The sequence below is a fragment of the Castor canadensis genome, chromosome 1 (genome assembly GCF_047511655.1).
Source record: "Castor canadensis chromosome 1, mCasCan1.hap1v2, whole genome shotgun sequence".
Lineage (NCBI taxonomy): Eukaryota > Metazoa > Chordata > Mammalia > Rodentia > Castoridae > Castor > Castor canadensis.
In genome coordinates, this window is record NC_133386.1 from 52,265,783 (window position 1) to 52,284,810 (window position 19,028).

The window sequence follows — 19,028 nt, forward strand, 5'->3', positions numbered from 1 at the left end:
GGGGCATCCAGGGCTCCCCCATCCATGCCCACCATGGTGCTGTGCCTTGGGCTCTGCTGTTTTCTTTAGCTGTCCAGTTTTAACCTACTTTTCACTACTCTCCACCATTTTTTCCACCTCCCTGGCTTCCTCTTTAGGCCTTGCCCTCTGTCTTCCTACACTACTGCTGTTTCATTCCACCGCCATCGGTGTTATATCCCAGAATAAACTCAGTTCTTTTTTCTGTCTCTGAAACAGCACCTCCTATGTAAAATTTTAATTCGCTCTTGGAGAGGAATTGCTTCTCATGTCACTCATTGCACTTCATGATACCATGTTATGCAGTTAACACTCTTGCCAGGAGTTTACTAGGCACCCAATGCCAGGTCAGGTGCTGGGAGCACAAGAGGAGTTCAAAGTCCAGTGGGGAGGCACTCAGCAGAGGTCTCCTGTGCTCTGACCAGTCCTGTAGTTCAAATTCAGCCCCTGAATCTACTGAAGGAAGAGTCGAGAGGCAGAACAGAGAGGGGGACATTGGAGTGAGGACTTGGTTCTTCTCAAGCATTTGGCTTCTTTTGTCCCTCTGTGGATGTTCTATCCCTGACAGCCTTCACCCCACCCTGTACTTTTCCTTTTAGATTCACTGTCAACTTCTGTTGTTCCTGCTGTCACCTGTCCAAGACCACTTAAGTCTTTGCCTCAACTTCAGAGAACAGTATAGATAACTAGAATCTTCCCTACAAATGGCAAGGTTTGGAGTGCACAGACTCCAGGGGTCACTGGGGGGCCAAGTTCACATCTGACCTTGTTAGGAGGCTGCCAGCAGTGATCCAGGCTGGAGAGGAGGTGGGAGGTAGATGTGGAGGTGGTGAGAAGCAATTGGAAAGTGCATGGAGAAGCAGTCAGTTGCTGATCATCTCACTTTGGGTGGATGGAACGGAAGAGTTTGGTTCTAGATATGTTAAGTTTGAGATGTCCTTAAGACATTCAGGTGAAAATGTTGAAGAGACAGTTAAAGATGTGAATCTGGGACTTGGAAGCAATGTCTAGGCTGAAGTAGCCATTTGGAGTCATTGTGTAAAGTGTCACTAGAACTATGAAACTGAATGAGATCAGCTAGGGAGTGAGTGTGGCCAGCAAGGACAGGAAACCTGAGCCTGAGCCCTGGGGTGGTCTTATTATAATAAGAGTGGGGCATGGTGGCACGCACTTGTAATCCCAACACTTAGAAGGCAGAGCTTGAGGACAGCCTGTGCTACATAGCAAGACCTTATCTCAAAACAAAAACAAAAAACAAACAAAACTCATAAATAATAAAAAAGTCAAATTAGCTATAAAACTAGAAGTATTTAGCACAGTGCCCGCATGTTATAAGCACTGAGTAATGGTAGCTTTAATTTTCACTGGACTGTCTCAGATTTTCAGCCGTAGCTATTTCTCGAATGTCATTTGTTGTGACCTAGTTCCATTCTTTTGGCTTATGTGGATCCCTTCCGCATCCTGCTGCCTTCCATCCTCCTGTCCTTTCTCTTCTTGAACATTTAGGTCAAGGCTTATTGACGATGTCAATCCTTCCTTGTTTATTTTCCTGTTTGGGATGACAACCACAAATACCTTCTGTGAGCTATGAGTTGCTTTGTTCATACTGAGACCTGATAATCCATTTCAGATCAAAAGTTCTGTCACCACAGTTGTTCTTAACAACTTAACAAGCCATAGTGGCCTCCAGTAAATACTTACCCCAGAGACACCGGTGTGTGTTAAAAGAATAATAATCATCTTACTCTTTTAGCCTATCATGGATAACCCTAAATGTCTTTGATTAAAACATATAAGAAGAAATGAGGGCTTATTATTATTTTTAAAATATTAAGTCCTTAGCCTCCTATAGGAGAAAAATTTCCCTGGATTTCCTTCTCTCTAGTTATTTACTTATTTTCAATATATACGTCTAACCTCCAGGTTCCTAGATAGCAAACTCTTAAATTTCTTTCACTTCCCTAGTACTTCATTCACAGTTGAATTAAAGTATTCCTCAACTGGAAAGGCAAGTAACCTAATCTGTCTTCCCACTTCTGGGAAGAGAGCTTCCTGTATCCCTCTGGAGAGAAATCCTGTTCCTTTTGAGCCTCACTTCAAGACAAGGTGTAATATAAACTGAATGCACCATTAAATAATTAAATAATTGAAATAAAGTTTGGAAGTTATTTGCTAAACTCCTTGGATTTTTATCTCATTCTAATTTATTCTAATTTTGTTTGTTGAGAATACTGAACAACAATTTTATGACGTTCTTGATTCCTTTGCCCCAGGCAGACACCAGATTGGTAAAGAAGAGCAAGTTCCATTCTATTTTGAGGGCCTCTTTCTGGGTGGATGAAAACCCACATGAAATAATTGGGTTGCTGGATATTGCTTGTCACCATGCTTCCTTCGCAGGTGTTAGGGTGAAAAAAAAAATCAGCAATTATATTGGCACTTTAATCATAGCCAATGCTACTCTTAAAGGAACCAATTTGTTATAAAAAAGAGAAGTGAGGTGAAGTCCTTCTCTCATTCCTTTCCCTTCCTCAGTCCATCTTTCACCAAGCCTCATAGGAACTAGCTCTAAATATTAGTCCTCTTGCACATCAGAGGTTCTAACCTTATAGCATTGTGAGATAAGGTCAAATGACGGATGATGGATCTGTACTGTGACTACCCTGTACATTACACATTCTTTAAGCATTCCCTCAGCTCTTTATGTCCAAAATTTGCATACTTTACATTCATAAAAATATCACTGTGATCCTTTTCGTTTCCCTTCTCTGCTTTCTTTTTTTCTTGTTTTGTTTGTTTCTTAAACAGGCATTTACTATAATTCCCATGGGTAAAGTTCTTTGGGGGGGCTTTATAGAGGAAAGATATGCTCTGTACGACTTAAGCTTCCTTATGCAGCCTCTGTATGTCTTAGAGGCTGGCAATCCACCAAAAAGATAGCAGTCTTTAAATATAGGGCTCATTTGCACAGGAGAGACACTCAGGGGCCAAGCTTCCTGAAGAAATGTCTGTCTTATCAGAAATGTTACTTGACATTTAGTATGTTGGCTAGAAATGTGACTTCTGAGTCACCGAACTACAAAACTCAGCAATGTGCTGGCTTGGCTTGTTAGTTACAGATCCTGTGGAACACTGTGTCAGGGGGTGGGAGAGCTGTTTCCTCTTCTAAAAAACCATATGGCAAAATTTGGTTTTTCTTGCTTCTTGTCATCCTCCTCTTCGTTTTCTAATTCTGTGATTGTCAGCAAGAACGAGGGGAAGTGGCATAGCATGCCCCAATACATGCTATTTTCTTTATGAAATGCTTGAAAGTAGGTTTGAATTCTTTGTGAAATATGACCCAGCAGGAGTTTCCAGCCCCTTTAGTTTTTGCATGCTCTACACTTCTGTCCTTCAGGGAGCAGCAAGAAATCAGTCCTTTCCCACTGTCTGCAGGAGGCAAAGCATTTTCATTTTAAACAAAGTCAGTGGTGGAGGGTAATTGAAGGAGCTCCAGCAATATGTGGTGCGAAATAGCAGTTGCTTAGTTTCATAAAGAAAAGCAGGTTTTTATTACAACTTTGATGTGTCTTTGATGGGAATGAGGGCTCAGCCCTCCATCCAGACCCTGCAGTTCGATTCTGAGAGCATTCTGCTGGTAAAGGAACTTCTAATGGAGGCACTATTGTTTCCCAACAACCACTGGTAGAGATTTTAGGCCTTTGCATGTAATTTGTTCAGTCCATTTTCTCTAAAGAAAAAAGTCTTGTCAGTTTTCTCGAATTGGACTGCAGTCTGTGAGAGAATCAGGGCCTTGAGTTAAGCCGGAGCCCATCAAGACCACTGAGTTTTCACATCTGTGCAATGATACCTTCAGTCTTTTTGTTGCTAAAGAGTTTGACTCTTTGTTCTGTGATTCAGGGAGAGAAACAGGAGCCTGTTTCACTACACCAGACTCACTAAGGCAAGACTCTACCAGCGTTGATAAACTTCTTTTAAAAACAGCACTTGATCTTTTAGATCTCTCACACAGGTCCCATTAATAGCCTCTGGAGTTTCCTGCTCAAAGAGGGTGGGAAAATTTGCTGTCCAGGAAGCATTTCTATTCTGCTCAAATGACTGGAAAAAAAAAAGTTTTAGGAACTTTACAATATGTAATTTAAACTAATAGTAAGATAGGCTGCTTGCTGATGGCTCAGGATCTAAATTTGGCCTATGTATTTTGCTTGAATTATATAGTATTTTATGTATTTGTCTTTCTCTCTCTCTGGGTCTCATGCATGCTAGGGAAGCACTGTCCACTGAGATATATCCCTAACATAAATATCTCTAGATGGATGTCTGGTGGGACCCAACTTACCATTTCCCCACCTGTGCTACCCACCTGATCTCTGGAGGCATTTGGAGGTGGAACCCTGAGCCAGATGTTCCCAAAATTCACAGTTGTTTTTCCTAAAAAGTGACAAACAGGATGAATGCTGCTCAGTGAGGGGTAGCAGGGCACATAACTACCAGGTATCAAGCAACAGAAGTCCTTCTGAATCATTCCTTCTAAGAAAGATGAGTTAGCCAAGGCTGGAGCTGGACACATGGTAGGATAAGTTTTATAAGGGAATATGCTTAGTTAATGTAAAGTTGTATTGGCTGTAAACAAGAAAAATGGACTCTAGCCTAATTTAAACCAAAAAAAAAAAAAAGAAGAAGAAAAGAATAAAGGAATGTATTGGGAGGTTTTGGGGGTTTCCACACTGAGCTGGAGGAAGCATTCAGTCACTGCCATGGAGAGGCAGGATGAAGAGGGACGCTCTTTGTACTTCTCCCTCAGGGGCCACCATGAGGTTGCTCACCTCCTTCTACTCTGGGGCTAGGTCTCTAATGTTCACCTTGGGTCAGCTGGCTCTGGCCACTTGCCCTACACCTAGCAAAAGAGCACTCTCCCTGTCCTGGAAGCCATTCTTAGAGAACCTTCCTCTACCTTACCTTTAGAGGTCAAGTCCTTGGCACTCCCTCGCTATTCATTATCATTTTTGCAGTTTGCCCTTAGGCCTTCATATTTTATCTAGTATTTTACCTAGTCCATTTCGGAAATCTTGAGGCCTCAGCACCTAGAAATAGATTAAAGGGTTTTTGTTTTTGCTTTTTAATAATCTCACACCTAGCGTCCATGCATGTGTGAGTTTATATATCTATGTATGAATCTAGCTATCTCTTTTCTTTTGGTTGCACTGGGGTTTGAACTCAGGGCCTCATGCTTGCTAGGCAGGCACTCTTACTACTTGAGCCATCCTGCGAGCCCTTTTTTGTGATGGGTTTTTTCAAGATAAGGGCTCATGAACTACTTGCTCAAGCTGGCTTTGAACCATGAACCCTCTGATTCTTCCTCCTGAGTAGGTAGGCTTACAGGTGTGAGTCACCTGTAAGGCTTTTTTTCTTTTTTATTTCTAGCTATCTTTATTGCTTAATTACTTCTCTATCTAGGTATATTCTTATAAATAATCTTATTTCCAAGTAGCATTTGGTAATAAGTTGACATCTGCTGTATACTTCTGATTTTTCAACTTCAGTGTGTATTTGCACATAGGATGTATGCATATAGTATGTGCTATTTTTCTTGCTTTTTTTTTTAAGCAAAAAGTTATTTGTGAGGATTTTTAGTAGAGAAAGTAAAATATCATTATTTGACCCACGACCCTGATTAAGGATTTCTTACATTCTTTGATTTTTAAAATTTTCAATACAGAAAATTTTTCTGTGAAATATTTTTCACAGAAAACATCCAAATAGTTCATCAAGGCATCTGCATCTTTACAGACCCTTTCCAACTGGCTAGTTTGGAATTCTTTATTTTTTTTTTTCATTTTTCTTTTATTATTCATATGTGCATACAAGGCTTGGTTCATTTCTCCCCCCTGCCCCCACCCCCTCCCTTACCACCCACTGGAATTCTTTAACACATGGTTACAATGTATCTCTTAGGACTTTTTGGATTGTAAGTAGCAGAACCAACCAAAACTAGGAAACCAGACAGTGACTGGAATGGTACTGGGAAGGAAGAAAAAGAAGAGCTGCAGAAGCAAGGAAGGCTTTGGGGACTTGACCATGAGTGAAAATGGGCCTGGAGACCTTAGTTATTCATATTGCTCATTACCACAAGTGTCTGGGTGTTTATCTCTCTTCCCCCAACCCTCCCCCCACCTATACTTTTGAATATCCTTCTGTGTTTGAGGAATTCTCTTTCTAGGAGAAAAGTCAAAAAAAAATATTTCCCCCACTTTTCCTTGCACCTAAAGTGCATTTACAGGACCTAAGACCATTTCCATATGCCTGCTTGAGAGTTTGGACTGTGTCTTACAGAGGTAAAGAAGTGGGTAGCATGAGGACCATAGAGGAGCTTTGTAGTCAGGTTCCAGCGGTACATAAATGAGCTGTGCGTGGTGTCAGTGCCCAGTGGTTAGGCAGTGCCATCTACACTGGCATGCCCTTGAGATTTTGTAAGCTAATAAATCTTTAATCCATTCTTTTTCTGTTTAACTAGCCAGAGTGGATTCTATTGTTTACACCTAAAACCTTGACAGAGCAATAAATTAGAACTGGCACTTCAGAAGGTTACTACTGTAACTTTCCCTTTCTAATTTTGCTTAGGTCTATTTAATTCTGGTTTGGAACATGATGGTGGGAGCCATGTGAACTGTGGGCCGAGGGACTTTTCCCTGACAGGAAGATAACATCTAGCTTCAGATACTAAATTACACAAATCTGCTAACTTATCACTAGAGACACCAAGCCCTGCATCGTGGTACCAAATAGGAAGGGTCCAGTTTAATCCTTCTGTCACAAACAGCATTCCAGTCTCAGGGCTCATACTGATGATGGTTTCTTTCCAGCTGAGGCTATGTATCCATTGTGGGGAGGATGGTGGGGTGCTACTCTGTGCTGCCATCAGCCTCCTTCTGGATCCTAGTCTGGCCATCCTTGGTAGAAGGTTGAGTGCTCTGGAAGATTTTACCTGGCATTGTTAAAAGCCCTGGCCTGGAAGTGACACACATTCCTCTCCTGCTCACAATCCAATGGCCAGGGCCCTTGTTGGAGCCCATCCAGGGCCACATTTGGTGAGCAGTACTAAGGCCATATCAGTACGGTGACTCTTCAATCACACATATCTAAACGAATGTTGTCTAGGCCATGTTTCACCTTTGTGTTTTGAATGCCTCACTGAAACTGACCATTTGACAGTATCAAAGCAGATCAACTCTTTTCAGGGGGTTGAGATCTAAAATGAAGCAGACGTGAATTTAGCAGCACCATGAAGTAAAACCAGGCTTGATTAACATCGTTACATCATACAAACTGTGCTGGGGTGCCCTGGAGTTTGTTAAATACAATGGTTCTTCTTGACATTGTTTATGCTAGGTTCTTTGCACAGGGCAGTGATGGGAAGATAGTCTGCTAGGCTTTTTTTTTTTTTTTCTGGGAAGGGGAATGAAGTAATTTGAATAAATAAAGCCATGAATGTAAATGAGCCACAGGCCTCTGATGAGAGGCATCAAAGGCCATGTCTAAATCCATCCTCATGGCGATCACTTATTCATTTTTACTTGGAGCTGGTTAAAAGACTTCCAAATGTGTTTTCAGAACCTAGTCACAAATCAGAGGCGATGCTTGTGTTGTAGAGCATTTGCTCTTGTGCATAGCTGATAGCAAGCAATTTTAGTTTATTTTTCTACCTTGAGTGGAGCACAACAAATCACTTAAAAATTCTAATTAGCAAAATCCATGCTTATTGAGCTCAGAGTGATTAGACTGTAGAAAGTGGTTTCTTCAGTCAGCAGTTTTGGAAGGAGAATATGGGAGAAGTCAGTGAAGGTATACTCGAACTCCTTGGACACCTGCTCAAGAGAATTTACAAGTCATGAAAAATATTTCAGTGTGGTCCAGGCTTGTCTGTGAGATGGACTCCCTCCCTCCCTCCCTCCCCCCCCCCTCCTTTCCTTCCTTCCTTCCTTCTTTCTTTCCTCCTTCCACTGTTGGTCAAATCCAGGACCTAGTGCAAGCTAGGCAAGCACTATACCACTGAGCTACAACCCCAGCCCCAGGGCTCCTGTTTTTATACTTCAGGTAAGAAGTTTAAATTCTGCTCTTTTACTTATTGAATGTAGACAAGAGAACTACCTTCTTTGAACTTCAGTTTCTTCCTTGGTAAAAAATTAGTAATACATAAGTCACAGATTTGTTGTGACAATGAAATGAAAGCCTGGAGATGGAAGCGCCTAGCAGGTGTCCTGGCTCAGGGAAATAGTTCAGTCCAGATTGGAAAGTTACAGGTGTGACATCTCTGATGTATAAAGCCAAGTATTCAGAGCAATTTTTAGTATTTCTTTTCTTCTTCTTTTTTGAAATACTGGGATTTGAACTCAGGAGCGCTGAACCCAGGACCCTGAGGTTGCTAGGCAAATACTCTACCACTTGAGCCATGTCTCTAGCCCTTTCATTTTAGATATTTTTCAGATAAAGTCTCACTTATCCCCCAGGCCAGCCTTGGATAGTGATCTTCTTACCTCACCCTCCACAGGCATGTTACCACGCCTGGCCCTCTTTTATTCTTGAAACTCAAAAAATGTACAACATGCTTAGGGATCAGAGGCACTAAGATATATATTTGTAAATCTGAAATAAAGGGCAGGAACTAGTGCCATTTCATTAGTGTTTGTATTTTAAATTTATTCCCCATAAAACTACATATGAAATTGTTAAGGTTTACCTGTTTACATCACTTTATGATATTTTTCCTCAAAATTAATTACAAGTATCTTTTATAAAGAGCTGTTGAATAATTTGGTTTGTATTAGGATTGACAATATAAATGTGATTATAAGCTTTTGAAATATAGTTTGCCCACAAAGCAATGTCTACAAATCCAACCTACTAATATGTTACTATTTTTTTAAGGGAGTTTAAGGGAAGCCAGTTGGAACAATTGCGGGTTAAAGAGCTGTTTAATAAATTGATTTTTTCTGGTCTTATTGTTCACATTTTAGTCAATGTTAAGTGACTATTATTGTACTAGGTAATTTATTTGCTTTTTAAAGATAAGTCCAATTTAAGTAACACAATAAACAAAATACAAGTAGTAACAGTGTCCGTGGTATTTTGAGGAATACAATTCTTTCAAGCAGCCAATTATTTAAGTGGAATGGGAGGAGAGCACTGTGCAATGGATGCTGTATATGTTCTTTCATTTGATTCTGAGAACAAACCTGTGAGGGAGGAATTTTCCTCACTTTTCAGACAGAGAAATCAAATACTCTAATAAATTTGGTCAAGACCTAGTTGTAAGGGATGAAATGAAGGTTTAAAATCATAATTCATGCCTTTTCAATTTGCCTGCTGAGACAGGCGGCTAACAACCAATTCTCACGTAAAGTAGATTACTTACCAAATAAAAATAAAATTTTATAATAAAGAAACACCACAAAAGTGAAAAGACAAGTCATAGTCTGAGAGAGGATATTTGCCATGCATTTCACCAACAAACCATTAAGATTCAAAAAATTAAAAATTAAAAAAATGTAAAAAATAAATAAAAGAACTGAAAAACAACCAAGGGTTGACAGTAGAGGAAAACTGAAAGATCAAAAACATTTTACACATATACAAAGTCAATCAGTTCTACTAATGAGCAGGGAAAACAAAACACAATGAGATTCTGTCTCACCCCATCCCATAGAAAAATGCAGCAGGTCTATGGTAATCAAACAAAGATTTGTAATCATGTGGAGAAAAAAAGATTCCTAGTTACACTCTATCCAAAGTAGCGTAATGTCCCACTCTTGAATGCTCACTCTTATTTTCTCCAAGGCCACTGTCATGCTCTGATCTTTTATTCTTGTTTGTAGTCGTATCCCCCATGAAGGTAGGGAGTTCATCTGTTTTGCTTATCACTTTATCCCCAGTGACTATTATCACATATAGGTGCTCAGTCATACTGACTGGAAGAATGGTTACTTCTATTAACTCCAGTACCAGAGATTGAGAGACATCTGAATCTTTCAAGTGCTGTGTCTAAGTCGCTTCAAGGTGTCTAATTTCCAAATCAGGTATTTCACTACAGACTCTTGGCACAGAGACCCAGCATTCATTTTGCTTCAGACAATAGTGACTCAGAGCAGAGGTAAAGAGCTACATCTGACCTGCATCTGTTTTTGTACGGCCCATCAGCTAAGACTACAAACATTTGTGATCAGTTTGATGCTAGAAACACTAACTTTGAACCTCAATGAAGCAAAATGTTAACAAGAAAATAAATTCCATTCTTCATCAGTAGATCTGTATTATTAAAAATTATGTGCAATTATTATTGTTTTTAATTTCATCATTAAAAATATTATAGACATTTGTCTTTTGGTTCTATAAGTACCTGCTTAATATCCTTGATTGTGCTAGTTGACTCATAAAGTCTAAAGTGTTTACTACATGGCTCGTAGCAGAAAATGTTTGCCGATTCCTGCTGTACAAGTGGCCTCAGGGCCACCTAGTTGTGACTGTTTCAGGTGGGAGTGAAAACAAAACTTCAGTGAACCCAATCAAATCCAGGAGACTGGTGCTAGAGCTTTTCCACCTGCAACATGAGAAGATCGGCTTAGGCTTCTAACAGATGCTGAGAGAATATTTGGTATCTTCTGGTGCTCCATGGGAGTGCCACCATAAAGCCCTTAAGGTCTTTATCATGTGGCTATTGTCACCTACCTCTTCCTATGCAACTGTACATTTGTTGGGTAGGGTATACTATGAAAATCAGAAGATCCCATCCCTTCCAGCTTCTGAAGTTACCTTTTCCCTTAATGCTTACATTAAAATGGGTTGAGCTATATACTTGAAGAAATTCACCGCTTTCCTTCCATCCAATATTGAGACAATGTCTAGGGCTTACACTTTCCAGTCCCTTTGCTCTGAATTCCTGCTGTAATCTTAGTGTCTCACTTCTGCCCACTTTTTTTAATTCTCCAGAGTGACACCATGACAGGTGTCACTGAAGGTCTCAGGGAAATGGAGGGAGATATCAAAACAAATAACAGCCTAAAATTGATTCCTTGAATTTCTTTTGGCTATTGGTATTTCTTATTGGCTGTTTTTCCTTCTTAGACTCCTGATCCATTGTTCCTGCCTTCTCCTATGCTTACATCAATCAATCCCCTCTTACACTGTCCAGCCTTCAGCTCCCCACTTCCTGCCCCACACTCTTGAGTTCCCAGCAAATAAATTCCAAATATATATCTTTAAAAAGAAAAAACCCGAACAAGCACTTTAACTTCCTTGGTTTGTTCCCCCCACCCAACAGCCACCCTTGTAGGCCTGGCCTGGAGATGAGCTATGCTACTCTGGTGAAGGCAGAATTGGCTGCAACCAGAGCTCGTTTTCTTTTCTCTTCTTTTCTTATTCATATATACAATGTTTGGGTCATTTGAGCTCGTTTTCAATAACCTTCTTTCCCCCGTCTCTCTACTACCAGACCACAGGGTGTGCTCAGCACAGAACCTTGAACACAGTTCACACTCAGTCCATGCTGACTGTTCTTATTAAGATGATTGTGCCAACTTAGGTCCGGTGCTGGTGCCCAGTCCTAGTCATGGCCACTGCTGTGTTGTGGAATAGCAGAAAGATTTTAACGGTATTTTGTGATCAGCGACACCTTGCTAGGTACAGAGCACTTTTTCTTGTGTGCATTCCTATCTTCATTTCCTTCTTAGATTTTTGGGGTTCCTGGTGAATTACAATGTATTCTGTCTGCCATGGAAATATTTTCCTATGGAGAGTGCTGAAATAAGTTTTAGAGTTCAAGAGTGCTTGGAAATGACCCAGCAATTGCCTCTGTAGGTAAATACCCAAGAGAATCAAATGCATACATTCACACAAAACTTGTGCTCCAATGTTTATAGAAACATTATTTATAATATCCAGAAATTGGAAATCACTCAAATGTCTATCCGCTGCTGAATGGACGCATTGTAAGAGTAACACATCCCATACAATAGGATTTTATTCAGCCATAAAAAGGAGTGAAAATACTGACACACGCTAAGGGTTGCTAAACCTCAAAAACATGATGCTAAATGCAAGAAAAATAGTCATGAAGACCACAAGTTACTTTAACAAAAATGTCCAGAATTGGCAAATGTGCAGAGACAGGAAGCAGATTAGTGGTACCAGGGGCCTGGATAGCGAGGAATAGGGAGAAGAGTTTCTTTTTGAGGTGATAAGAAGTTCTGGAATTAGATGGTGGTGATAGTTTCACAACCTGTGTGCATGCTAAAAGCCATTGAATTGTACACTTTAAGATGGCAATGTTGTGTTAAATGAATTTAAAATGTGCTCAGGAGCCCATGAAATGAGCAACATGCCTGGTATCCTGTGTTTAGTGGAAATGTCGAGCCTGTGCATTTGCTTCTGTAGGTTGCACCTGGCTTGGCCTCTCAGGAGTGGTGACACACCCAGGGGAGCTTCCTGGCCCTCACCCTCCCACAGCTCCCCAGGCCTGGTGCTTGCATTGCAGAGTCCCTGTGATGACACACCCCAGCCCTGTGATAGGAACAAGGAGCCTACCATTTGCACAAGGAGAACATCCAGCCGCCACCACTGGGAACTCTCTAGGCTCCTAGTGTGTCAGCTTTTTTGCAGAAAGCACTGACACAGAGCACCAGGATTTGTCAAAGATTTGGCCATGTCAGCCCATTTCATCCTTTAAGCGAGTGGGTTCTCAACTCTGATTTGAACACCAGCTACCTTGGCTCTTCTCACCTTCGTTCTCACCCGCATGCCTTTATCATCATCTTATTTGCAATGACTTGTGTGCTGGGAGCATCCTATACATTTTGGAGGGCATATGGTAAAGGGAACAGCAATTATACCAATACTTGCTTTTAAGACAGCTCTACCTACCTCATAAAGACTTGCTCTGTTGTTTTTCCAACAGAAAACATACGGGTATTATAATACCCGTATGTGAATGTGGTTGCTTTACTGGTTTAAGATAAATTAAGATTGTAGCCCAGGTCAGTTGAGGTCATTTGTACTTTATGCCTCACCTACCTCTGTGCTGAAATCTAGGTTGCAGAAAATATGTTGATTACTATAGATTTTAGAGTTGATATTAAGACTTGGAAATTTTCATATCAACTAATATATGTTAGAGTTTAGTTTTTAGCTATTTTTGTTATGTTGGAATTTCAAGTATGCCTTTATTGCTTAAAAACAAACTTGAACTGATTTTATAATTAGGATAAGGAATGTTCTTCTGAGTAGTGAATATTCATTCTGCACAGAAATAGTAAAAAAAAAAAAAAGATTTATTTAACTAATATAAACTTAGAGGAGTCTTAATCAGGAGCAGACAGCCACATCAGTTTTGAAACCAAAATACTTGAATTTATTTGGGTACCCTGGATACAAAGAGTTGTTTTGGAAAATCTAAATGCCTAGGCCTGATTCCTGGGCAGGGAATGTTCTTATTTATAAAAGCAAACCACCAGCACAGATCGGATCAGAGCTTTCTTCACACATACAACAGCAAATCCTTCCTTGTTATGGGTGATGAGACAAGAAGAGGGGACTATCTATCTATCTATCTATCTATCTATCTATCTGTATCTATTACCTATCTATCTATTATTTATCTTTCTATATATCTGTCTATCTATCATATGTTATTTAAAAAATATAAGTAAGCCATGATACTGAGAAGCAAAATAAAGACATGCATATTTGGTCAAATCATTAACTTAATAGGAAAAACAGCAAGTGACCTTCAGATTTCTTTTTTAATAATAAAATCATACGGAATGGGAGAAATGGGGAAAGGGAACTTGGAAATTCAATTTTCTGTCTTTTAACCAAGGAATTCTTAGGTTATAGTTATTTTGAAACCAAAATTTCTCAATTTAAAAATAGAAGTGAAGAAATGGAGAACAGATTGGAGTCTGGAAGGGAAAATGCAGAGCGCAAGAGAGAAATGCAGCAGGGAGGCTCTATACAGAGATCTGCCTTCCCAGACTTCCTCAGGACTGTGTAGATAATTGGGCAATGAAGATGTCGACTGAGTCACAGCAGCAGTTGCTGATGTTTTCTGAATTACAAAATTTTGATGACTTGAAAAATTTGATGAAAGCTGTGAAAAGCATTGTACACACACAAACATATTTGTTGGCAGGTGAGTTCAGGGGGTTCATGGCTCTCAGGAAGCCCAAACTCTTACTGTGAGAGTGGATGAGAATCATTCATAGGAGTTTCCAGAATGGATACTTCACCTAGTCCACGCCTCCTGTGAAGGCCCACTCCCTCAGGGAGGTGAGTGCCCAGCCAAGACACGGACAAGTATGGTTGGGACTGCCAATTAGGGTAGATGGTTCACATTTCATGGAGAGTTGCCTTGGTATGATGGGTATGTCTCTCCTGGAGTCACCTCTCCAGGGATTGGGTTGAGTTGAGCCCAGTGACATGAAGCCTGGGGTTGTGGACAACAGGCTGTAGAGTGAAGACACGCCCCCCCCCTTCCCAGGCCTGTGAAAGCACTCCTCCATGTGCTGTGATGCATTCCTACAGATGGCTAGGTCTCTCACTTTGACTTCCATAAGTTACATATGGAAGAAGAGCCATGTTTTCTTTTCAGAATAGTAGCCAATAGTAGCCATTGATTTTGTGTTATTTCATTTGTAAGTAAGTGCTTTTTCTATGCTATAAAACCGGTTGATGCTAAAGAAATTCTTGAACATGGAAAAATTCACAGCTTCTTGAGGAAATAAATAAGAAAGTTATAGGTCATCTTTTCCATCTGTGTCCTTTGACCTGATTTATGTTTATATTCCTCTAGCTGCACACCAAGATTAGCCTACCATCTTTCTAAGTTGATCAATAGGATTGCACTGCCTCTGACCGTGCACTTGTGTAAGCTCTACAGCAATTTAATTAACAAGTTGAGTTGAAGCTTCACATTCAAAGTCACCATTTGCAGTAATCGGGTCAGTTATATAAAAGATGGATAAAGCAGTGAGTCACAAAACACGCACCCACAGTCTATTTTAACTGAAAACATATGCATGCACATTCATTTGCCAATCTTTTTTTTGCAATCTTTCTTTCAAAAACTCATCTACACTGCATCACCCATCCTTTCTAGTTTTGATTCCTTCAAAATGGAGCAAGAACTTAACACTTGTGAAGCATCCTGTGTGCAGACACCTTGAGATTTTAGTGATTTTGCTATTTTCTTTTACAATTACTTCACCCCTATCTAATACAATGGCATTTTAAAATAGTACCTAACCTTTATTGACTTGGTTTTTACAGAAAGGAAACACCATTTTCTTTTGTGCACACACAAAAAATTGATCATTGCCTAATGATGAATTAAACTGTAGCATTTCAACAACTTGTAAGACTGAGATGAGCTAGTTTGGGAGCAAACCCAACTACTCCTGATGAAAATAAACCAGCAGCAGAGATGCACTCAGAAAATTCTGAATGTCAGTTAATCTGTGTTGGTGTTAAAGAGTCAGGTTAAGAGTGTTTCTGGTAGCTGACTGTGGTGGTACATGCTTATAATTCCAGCACTCAGGAGATTGGGATAGGAGGATGGTGAATTTGAGGCCAGCTTGAATTTTGAATTTTGAGAATTTGTCTCAAAAAAAATGTTTCTGCTATATGGTGAAGATAATAAAAATTGTGCACCATGTTTTAAAATTTGTGCACTCCTTTATTTTACCTGTAAAATCAATTCCTCCAAAGAACGATGCACTTACTGAACCTGAAGAGAATGCGAACAGCGTTGCTCAGGATGAAAGGTGAGAAGAGGAGCAGTCACCACCAGGGCCTCTGCAACACTTCGTGGCCACCCTCCCACGACAAGCAGAGTTCTACTTTTATCAGAACAATTACTTTTTCTGCATTTAGCAAATCAAATTTACAGTTACAAATATCAATACTTTTAAGGTTACTTGCCAACGGTTTTTGGAATTATTGAAAACTTACTTTCCATATTATAGAAAAGCTCTGTGTTCTCAAACAGATTTGGACAAAACCTAACTTTATGCTTTCAAGGTATAGAATATGTACTGGCTTAGCTTAAAATTTATAATTACTGATATGTAAAATTTAACTTTTTAAAAATCTATCAAAACAAATGTTAATTTTTAATGATAAGTTTAAGTTCTCAAAATGCTTTCTTGTAGTTTCTCTCAGGGTTTCTGCTAAACTACTTGTTATCTCTGAATTTTATCTTAATTTGAACAAAGCTGAATCAAAGACGTTCAGAATTTACAACAATTTATTTCTGCCAAAATAAAGGGTAATTACATTTAGCTAGATTAAGGTATTACTATAAAGCCCAGTTAGTGAATTTCCCTACTTTTTTCCAAACTAATAAAAAAGTTGTTCTCAACCCCAAGAGTTATAGCATGTTCTTTCCTCCCTGGCATTTAAATCAACATAAAAATGTCCCTTGGAACCAGTTTTGTGGAGGATTGTGAAAGAAGCAAAACATGTGGCATCTTCATAAGACTTGTAGTCTGGTTAGATTGCCTGCCCTGAATCAGATATTACCAAACATTTGATTAAGTCTGAACTGAGAAATAGAAGCAGCATTGCTAAGGGCCTGCTTGTATAGTCCATTGTGCATGTAGGAGAGGCTTTGGGCACCGAGGCATTTGAAGATAGTATGTGGAACTAAATCTGAACCCTGAAGAATAAGTGGAATTTGAGCTCATGAGTTAATAAGGGAGAGAATTCTAGGTAGGAGGGAAAAGGGCTGGCACAGTACGTTAGAGACCAGATGCTCTTGTAAAACAGACCAGAAAGTAGGATTTGTTTTGTGACCAGAACCTTGTCTGGTCTTTATCTGAGCATGTCCTAGCTTCCCTGAGTCTTGACACCAATTATTTACATTTCTTTCTCCATCCAAGGATGTCCTTAATCCCAGTGGTTTGTTCAGTCTGTGAAGGTGTGTCATTGGCAAGATTCTGTAGGGATGCAGTAATAATGATGATGACTGCATCTTTTAGCCAGTACCTCTTATGTTCTTGCATCAGTCAGGACAGGCTAAGTTATGATGCAGTAACAAATATCCACATGGATGTTTGGATTTCAAATATTGGTGGATTAAAATAACAAATGAATTCTTTGTTTCATGCTGCATGTCCAGTACAGGTTGGTGGGGTGGTTAAAGGTCTCAGCTTGCTGCTGTCATTTAGGAAGTCAGGTTGACGCCAGCCCTCCTTATATAAACTATTGCCATTCATCAGGAAGGCCTGACCCTTTCCCCCGACACATTCTACTCTTCCTTTTTAACTCCTGAGGGTTCATCACGGATGACATTTATATAGCTACTGATGAATTTCTTAATGTGCTCCACAACTTACGGATAAATGATTTCATAAATATGTTGCTATTGTCTCAACAAGTCAGTCAACATAAGCCAACCATTGTAGTTGAAGTTGCTAGTGGTTTGTCACATCTATGTGATCAAAAAAATGAAGTATGGGGAAGGGAAACTCTGAGTTAAGATAGAGACACTATTGTGTAGCAGAGCATGGATGGAACTAGCTGCCCAAATCTCATCCCTGCCACCTCCTACTGTGTGACTTTGACTTGACACTTCACTTCTTTGAACTCCATTTGCTTCCGTTATTCTATGAAGGGGTAATATGGGTGATTATCCATAAACTCTCTTTCAATGCAATGATTCTCTGCAACATAAGTAAAATTTAAAGTTGGAATACTTTGCATCTTCTGGCTTCTATAACTTTTTTGTGGTTTATTTTTTAAGTTCTTCCTTGAGGGATAAAGTTTATTAGTTTTTCTTTAATGTGAGGAATATTGATTTTTTTCCTCATACTACTAAGAAATGTTTACAGAATGTCATCTGCTTAGATTTGCTCTACTTGTTTGCACAAATTGTCCCTTTATTCTTGTTTTTTCCCTTCTGGAATGGGAAAAGGGTACTGGGCCAAGGTCACTGCCATTTTGGAAGCTTCACTTCCAACCTTGGAGGTTCTCACCCTCATTCAGCAAAGAACGCCAAGTGCAGAGAGTCACTCAGCGGTGAACCCAATAATAAGTGACTTCCAAAAAGGTCTGCTTCCTTCAACACTTCTTCACGTCCCTGAAAAGGGCCACTTAGTGATAAATATGGTAGCTTTTCCCTTCCATTTAGGTTAGAGGCTTAAGTGCTTTTGGGTCCAGAGGCTTTCCAGCCAGCACTGCTTGCCTTGGTTCACATGTTGACAGATTCAAAAGAAGCATTCATTGGACTTCCAGCTTGCCAGGTGCTATAACTTACAGTGCATTCAGGCAGAAAAATGTCCTATAAATATAAAATCATGCAAAGAATGTCCCAGAACCAGAGTCTTATCTCTAATTGTCAGGTTGAATTTATTGAGACTACCAAATACCCTATCCCTATCTCAGGGCCAAAGAGTGACAAGATGGACAATGTGAAATATGGATCATATGAAAATGAAAAAGAGCTAGTGACTATAAATAGATGCATGTTAAGAACCTGAGAATTACATACATGCATATATACACAGTTATGTGCAACTAATGACATTGAATAATGGGGTGTGACAGCTTCATCTGGAAATGAGTGATATTAGCTATATGGTAAGTGGTGTGGGTCTTGGCCAGGGTTCTAGGGCCCCCATTTGGCTCTGTTCCTTTTACCCACCGTGGGCTATCCTCCTCATGGCAGGGCACCTTATGTCCTGCCTGCTCAGGGTCTTTCTCATGGAGATTGTTTCAGCATCATCCATTGTCTATGTTTGGCTTCTAAGGAAGGCTCTGCTTCCCATTGATGTGCTGTGTCACATGTGGCTGTAATCCCACTTGTCACCCTTTGGGATGGCTGTAGGATGCTGCTAAAGGCTCTGTGTCCAGGTGCTTAGTGTGGCCTCATTCTTTCTTTCATGATTCCTGTTCCCTTATACATGGTGACTGGGGTGAGGCAAGTTTACTCTTTTTGTGATAAAAATTGCTTCTTATTTAGCATC

General features: G+C 39.9%; 1 protein-coding gene across 3 annotated transcripts in view; it reads left to right on the plus strand.

Annotated features, from left to right (window-relative positions):
- Positions 1 to 19,028, plus strand: part of Mettl24 (methyltransferase like 24) — a 143,446-nt gene that overhangs the window by 7,556 nt on the left and 116,862 nt on the right. The gene's annotated exons all lie outside the window — the stretch shown is intronic.